This window comes from Podarcis liolepis (assembly GCF_965112155.1).
Source record: "Podarcis liolepis genome assembly, chromosome: 7".
In the NCBI taxonomy this organism is placed as follows: domain Eukaryota; kingdom Metazoa; phylum Chordata; class Lepidosauria; order Squamata; family Lacertidae; genus Podarcis; species Podarcis liolepis.
Genome location: NC_139561.1, coordinates 80,212,001 through 80,219,792, shown reverse-complemented (window position 1 = coordinate 80,219,792; position 7,792 = coordinate 80,212,001). Strand labels below are relative to the sequence as shown.

Below are 7,792 nucleotides of genomic sequence, written 5' to 3'. Positions count from 1 at the left end.
TCAAAGTCACAAAGTTACAGCTTTGCAGTCTCTTTGTTTTAGTCTGTCTGCAGATCGGAAAAGGCAGACTTCCTTTTTATGCCTTTTCCCATTTTTGCCAGATCTCTTAAAATTTATTTCCAAGTCCAAATGAGTCTTTAAGCCTACTCACGGGTAGTTGCTTTTAAGCCCGATTTTCAAGAAAGAATCAGCGCTCTCCGTCAATGGCGATGCGGCTTTGCTCCACGGACCGGATGATGACTCTCAGTACCACGCCACTCACCCGCCGCCATTCCGGAGCCTTTAAAAAGGCTTCTTCCTGGTTTCGGGGGGCGCAAAGGTACCCGCCGAGTCTCTTCGCTCACAGGCTTCGCCGCCTGTGATTTTTGAGGGTTCCCGCCTCGCCGTGGCAACAGGACCCAAACCCGCAGAGCAGACTCCCTCCGGAGCTTGGAGGGATGTCCGCCATTAAATGCTGGCGCCGACCGGAAGTCTCCACAACAATATTTTTTATAACTGCTCAGCAGATATGTCTGTTCTTCAAACTTGATGGCAAATGAGGGTTAGGGCTGCCTGGGAGTGGCCCTAGCCAACAGAATGTCTGGGGCAGATTACACAGGGGAGGATTCTCTGGGATGCCCAAACTCTGTGATCACGAGTAGGAGGAGAAGTTACTCTAAGGCCAGACCATGTAACTACTGAGGAGGCTGGTTTAATCATTATTTGATGACTAACTCTGCCTCCGGGTCTGGTCTTGACTGGAAGGATATTGGAATCAGCAAGGGAGACCCACATGACCTGAAGGTGCTGCTGTGCAATGCCAGGTCAATGATTCATAACACCGCTGCCATCCATAACTTGATTATGGATGGGGGACTTGACCTGACATGTGTGACAGAGACTTGGTTGGATGAAGCAGATGGGCCTGTGCTTGCTGCTGCTTGTCCACCAGGTTTCCCTTAGGCACAGCAACCCAGGTCATGTGGGCGGGGAGAGGGGGTTTCAGTGATTTTTAGGATGTCATTAGCTTGGACCAGGCATCCTATTGGGAAGACCCAGTTTTATGAGTGCATGTTCTGGAAGCTGGGCAATAGGGGCAGGACAGGATTCCCTGCTGCACCAAGGATTCCCTAGCCAAGCTATTTCAGGTCGTAGTGGACACCTAGTTTGGTTGTCCTAGGGGATTTTAACATCCATGCTGACATGACCTTATAAGGGGCCACTCGGGACTTCATGGAAACCATGGCCTCCATGGGGGTGTCCCTGAATAAGTCTGGCCCAACTCATAGTCATAGACGTGCCTTAGACTTGGTGTTTACCTCTATGAATGTGGGTGATTTGACACTAAGTAAAAGCGAAACAAGATCTCCTGCAATGATCTCCTGCAATGATTTTCCAAAGTTTTTTGCAGATAAACTTGCTGGGATTCAGAAAGAGGTAGACTCCAACCATGTGAGTAGGGCTGGGGCACGAGAGTGCAGGAGTCCTGTTTAATCTAGTTGCATGGGATAGATTCCAATCTGTTACCTCCGAGGATGTGGACAGGATGCTTGGACGAGTGAAACCAACCACCTGTCTCCTTAAAAATCAGCTGGGAAGGGCTGGGCTTTGCAAGGTGGTGAGATCATCAGGGGGTTTGGGCTGGGTGTTCATCAGTATGCAGATGGTTTTTTATATATAAAATATTTATTAAAGTTTAGACATTACAAAAAAGAAAAGAAAGACAAAAGAAAAATATAAGCAATAAACAATTACAAAACCTCAAAAACAAAAACAAATACAATAGTACAAAACATCAACAATACAAAAATAAAAATAAAATAAAATAAAAACATTTAAAAGAAAAAACCCAAAAGAGAACAAACAATCATACAAAAGAGCCCCATATTTTCATATCCTTATCTTTCATTTGCTTATTTCCTCAACTTCCTCACACCTCCTTTTTTGTATTCTAGTTCAATTAAATATTCCAGCAAGTCCTTTCCCTCTTTCACAAATTTAGTTCTATAATTTAACTTAACACAATTTTAGACTTAAATTTACATCTTTACCCAATGTCAATCTATTCATACTAATTCTTTATCATATTTCTACTAAAGTCATATAATTTCTTTCCAGCATCTTTCTAACATTCATTAATTTTAGAATATTTCTGTAAATAAGCTTTGAATTTTTTCCAATCTTCTTCCACCGACTCTTCTCCCTGGTCTCGGATTCTGCCAGTCATTTCCGCCAATTCCATGTAGTCCATCAGCTTCATCTGCCATTCTTCCCCGGTAGGTAGGTCTTGTGTCTTCCAGTGCTTTGCGATGAGTATTCTTGCTGCTGTTGTAGCATACATGAAAAAAACTCTGTCCTTCTCTGGCACCAATTGGCCCACCATGCCCAGGAGAAAGGCCTCTGGTTTCTTTAAAAAGGTATATTTAAATACCTTTTTCATTTCATTATAGATCATCTCCCAGAATGCCTTAATCTTTGGGCATGTCCACCAAAGGTGAAAGAAAGTACCTTCAGTTTCATTGCATTTCCAACATTTGTTATCGGGCAAATGATAATTTTTTTGCAAGCTTTGACTGGTGTTATGTACCACCTGTAAATCATTTTCATTAAATTCTCTTTTAAGGCATTACTGTTAGGGTGTGAAACCTAAGACGCTGGCAGGTTAGCAATGTCATGTAACTTTAAGTAGTCAAGTTCGTTAAGTTGTTAAGTTGCTCAGTATATAAAGAGTGTTTGTTTTCTCTGCGTCGCGTGGGGTGTGAAGCAAAAATGTCCGAAAGCTCCGGAGGTGTTTCTGTTATCTTTCTGCAATAAACCTGTCTTTGGAAAGACAGGCTTCCCTGTGTCGTTATTTCTTTGCTGCTGAGACTTTGAAGCTTGTACTGCAACAAGATTCTCTGCACTGGACTTAATTAATGCTCTGCAAAGAGAGCCGTTGCTGATGGCGCAGCGGAAGCGTTTACTGGACCAGTACACAAACTCTCTTAATTACATGCCGTAAACTTCATACCAGTGGTCCATAACTGTTCCCAGTCAGCCATCATAATATTATGTCCAACATCTTGTGCCCATTTAATCATAGCAGATTTCACCATTTTGTCTTGAGTATTCCATTTCAACAGCAAGTTATACATTCTTGACAAATTCTTAACTTTAGGATCTAACAATTCTATTTCCAGCTTTGATTTTTCCACCTGAAAACCTAGTTTTTTATCCTGATTATATGCCTCCATTATTTGATAGTAATGGAGCCAATCTCGCACTTTGTTTTTTAATTTTTCAAAGCTCTGTAATTTTAATCTGTCACCCTCTTGTTCCAAAATTTCCCAATACTTTGGCCATTTGGCCTCCATATTGCATTTTTTCTGGGCCTTTGCCTCCATAGGTGACAGCCATCTTGGGGTTTTATTTTCTAACAAATACTTATATCTTATCCAGACATTAAACAATGCTTTTTCTTACAATATGGTTTTTGAACGCTTTGTGTGCTTTGACCTTATCATACCACAAATATGCATGCCAACCAAACACATTATTGAAACCTTCCAAATCCAAAACATCTGTATTTTCAAGAAGCATCCATGCTCTCAGCCAGCAAAAAGCGGCTGATTCATAGTAAAGTTTTAAGTCTGGCAGGGCAAATCCACCTCTTTCTTTAGCATCAGTTAAAATCTTAAATTTTATACGAGGCTTCTTGCCCTGCCAGACGAATCTAGAAATATCTCTCTGCCACTTCTTGAAACAGTCCATTTTGTCTAAAATTTGCAGTGATTGAAACAAAAATAACATTCTTGGCAATACATTCATTTTTATCACAGCAATTCGGCCTAGCAACGATAGCTTCAAATTTGACCATATTTCTAAGTCTTTTTTCACTTCAGTCCAACATTTTTCATAGTTATCCTTAAATAAATTCACACTCTTAGCAGTCATATTGACCCCTAAATATTTCACTTTCTTAACCAGTGTCAGACCTGTCTCCCTCTGAAACTTCTCTCTCAATCACATTCAGATTTTTCTCCAGAACTTTAGTTTTCATCTTATTCAGCTTAAAACCTGCTACCTGACCAAATTCTTGAATCAATTCTAATATTCTTTTCGTACTTGATTCTGGCTCCTGTAAAGTCAATACTAAGTCATCTGCAAATGCTTTCAGTTTGTACTGTTTAGCTCCCACTTGTATACCTTTAACCAAATGGTCCCTTCTTATCATATTTAACAAAACCTCCAGGACCGAAATAAAAAGCAATGGAGAGATTGGGCAACCCTGTCGTGTTCCTTTCTCAATCTTAAATTCTTCCATCACTACATTATTCACAATTAATTTGGCCTTTTGTTCTGAATAACTTGCACCTATACCATTTCCAAAACTTTTACCAACCCCCATCCCCGATAAATTCTTCTTCATAAAGCTCCAAGAAATATTGTCAAAGGCTTTCTCCGCGTCCACAAAAATCAGAACTGCTTTAGTATTAATCTTCACTTGTAGCTTTTCTAAAATATTAATTATATTCCTCGTATTATCAGACAAATGCCTGCCCGGGAGAAAGCCCGCTTGGTCTTTATGGATTTCTTCTGCTAACACCTTTTTAAATCTTTTAGCCAAAATATCTGCAAAAATTTTGTAATCCACATTAAGCAGTGATATGGGACGCTAGTTTTTGAGTTGCATCTTTTCGGACTCTGATTTTGGTATAAGTGTAATATATGCTTTCCACGACTCAGGTGCCCTTTTCCCTTCCAATATTTCATTACAGACTTCCTTTAATGGTTGTATTAACCATTCTTTCAAAGTTCTGTAGTATCTAGAAGTCAGTCCATCCGGTCCTGGAGATTTACCTAATTGCATATTCTGAATGGCCCCTTCTACTTCCTGGTCCATTATTTTGTAATCAAGCATTAATTTATTTTCTTGAGAAATTTTTTGTAGTCCATTTATTTCCAGGAATTTATCAATGTCCATTTCATTCTGCTTTTCTTGTGTATATAATTGTTTAAAATACCTCTGGAAGCACCTTCTAATTTCAACTGGATTCTGTACATTCTTTCCTTCCACTTCCAGATTCGTAATAGTGTTTAGTTTTTGTCTTTTTTTCAATTGCCAAGCCAGCAGTTTTCCACACTTATTTGCCGATTCAAATGTCTTTTGTCTCATCTTCCATTCTATTTCCTGGTTCATCAGTTTCATATATTGTACTTGGTAGAGCTTTATTTCTTTTAAGATCTCCTGGGACTTTGGTTTCGCCCTCAATTTCTTCTCTCCTTCCTTTATTTTTTTTCCAAAATTTTATCTTTTTTCTCATTTTGCCTTTTCTTCTTAATTGCATTCTGTTGTATCAAAAAACCTCTCATTACGGCTTTACTTGCGTCCCAGATTATTCTTTTTTCCACTGAAGTGTTCATATTTATCTCGAAATAATCTTTCAAAGTTTTTGGGGCCTTTTTAATGAATTCATCATTCCTGAACAAAGAATCATTCATCCTCCATCTGAAGGATCCAGGTGGCATTAATTTCATTTCCATCTTCACCGCATTATGGTCAGAGCTGGTCTTTGGGCAAATTTCAGCCTTACTGATCTTTGGAGCCAGTCCTCTAGTTACCCAGATTTGGTCGATTCTTGTCCACGTCATTTTTGCCTCCAAGAAGAAAGTTCCCTCTCTTCCCAAAGGATTCTTCATTCTCCAAATGTCAATTAAATCCAAATTATCAGTCATATCAAAAAATGTTTTTGGTAGTCTTCCATCCTTGGTGATTGTTTGTCTTTGCGCCTTATCCATATTCGTAGATACAACACCATTCATGTCTCCCATCAAAATCATATTGTAATCCATATAGTCCATCAAGATTTCGTGTAACTTTTTGAAGAATTCCAATTTCCCTTCATTTGGTGCATAGATACCTATCACCAAAAACCTATCTCCTTGTGATTGGATTTCAATTGCTACCAGTCTTCCTTGTTCATCTTTGAAGATAAATTTAGGTGATAGGTTCTCCTTTGCATAGAGAACCACTCCTCTTTTTTTAACTTTATCTGATGAAATAAATTCTTGACCTAATTTCTTGTTGCTTAATAATTTCCTGTGTAGCCTTGTCACATGCGTTTCTTGTAAGCAAATTAAGTCCAATTGCTCTTTTTTTCAATAAATGAAACACTCGTCGCCTTTTCTCCGAGATGTTGAGGCCATGGACATTCCAACTCAGGGCCTGCAGCATCATCCTGTGGCTACTTTGGTACTCCCCCAACTGCCCCCAGATCTTGTTCCTCTTCTGTTGGTGGTAACGTTAGCTCCTTGTCGGGGGGGGGGGGTTCCAGTCCAAAAGACAATGATGAAATGTCCAAGGTATCCAAAGTATCTTTTTTTGGTGATGTTCTCTTCCGTACTCTTTGCTCCAATCCTCTGTCTGGTGACCCTCTTTCCGGTGATGTTGGCTCTTTTCTGATTCCCTTCTGTAGGTCTTCTTCGTAGTTGTGCAAGAACTTTATTTTATCTTCTAATGATCTTGATCTTATCTTTATTTTTCTTCCTTTAAAGATAAAAGATAGGCCTTGAGGAAATTCCCACCGAAAGTTGATTCTGTTCCTTCTCAGCAGTTCAACCAAATCTCTGAAATTAAATCTCAAATCTAAAAGATATTTGGGAATATCTTTAAATATCTCCACTCTAAATTTGTGTATTGTCAAGGCCTCCTCGTAGTGCCAACTCAAAATTTTATCCTTCTCTTCCTTCGGTCTGAGTGTAATCAAATAGTCTCTTATTCTGTTCTTCTCCTTCTTCCCTCCTCTTCCCAGTCTGAAGGCTCTCACAGTTTTAAACTCCTCTTTTTGTAGGTCCCGATTCCAAAAAGCTGCAAATTCCTCTGTGAGAAAGTCTATCAAGGAGTCTTTTTCTAGTTCAGGTACTCCCCGAATTCTCAAATTTGTCTGTTTCTCCTTGAGCTCAAACATAGAAAGCATCTGCTTCTGGTCATGTACTTGTTTCCACACATCCGGGACCTCTATTTCCAATTGTGCTACTTTCGCTTCAACCGTAACAATCTTTTCCTTAGCCTCCTCTGCAGTCTGTCTAGTTGAATTAGATTCCTTAACTAGTGTCTCAATGGCTTCTGTGTTAGAATTAACTTTTTGTTCCAAACTTTTTATACTTTGTGTATTTTGGTCCAATTTTTTATTCATTTGTTCCAAAGAATTATTAATTTTGCTTGAAACAAGAGCCCAATCTTCTTCCGAGGGCATTCCTCCTTTTGATTTGGTATACATTGACACAGCTGCAGAGGGAGCAGGGGGGCCAGATGTAGAGGCTCCCCGAAAGGTTCTGCCGGATCTAGTTGTCTTTTCCTGTAATGAGTCTATTTTTTCCTTCCCATCTGCCATAACACTCAAGGCTCTCAAGGTCAGGTACAATTCCCAGGATTTTGTCTTTAAAACTGGAAAATTCCACTCCTTATAACAGTTTCAAAGTCCTCCTCTAGAGGGAAGAAGTTGTTGTTTATCTTATATTAGTCCAAAGTATCCTTTTCTTTTTGTTTTTCTCTTTAAAGTTACTCTAGCAAGTTATACCAATATGCTTAATGTCAGACTTTAGTTCAGAAACATAGTTGAAACTTTTAAGCCAATAAAAAATAATTGAAACAATGTTCCACTCAATGACAGTCAAATGGTCTATTGGCAGTCAATGCGGAGCTCCACAATGCAGCAATTTTAATGGCTGGCATTCCCAGGTTCCGAGCGGTGAAAAGTTAACTTTTACCCTCTTTTTCTGCAGGGAAATAATGTCCAGAAATCCCCCCCCTTTTCCCCTGCAACCAAGGGGG

At 39.4% G+C, this 7,792-nt stretch overlaps 1 long non-coding RNA gene across 1 annotated transcript; it reads right to left on the bottom strand.

Moving 5' to 3' along the window:
- Positions 1 to 1,646: 1,646 nt before the first annotated feature.
- LOC310712569 lies at positions 1,647 to 3,181 on the bottom strand. Its single transcript, XR_014528949.1, has 2 exons — positions 2,972 to 3,181; positions 1,647 to 2,608 (listed from the first exon to the last, which is right to left on the bottom strand). It is a non-coding gene; the product is annotated as an uncharacterized lncRNA (long non-coding RNA).
- Between the last annotated feature and the right edge of the window lie 4,611 nt (positions 3,182 to 7,792).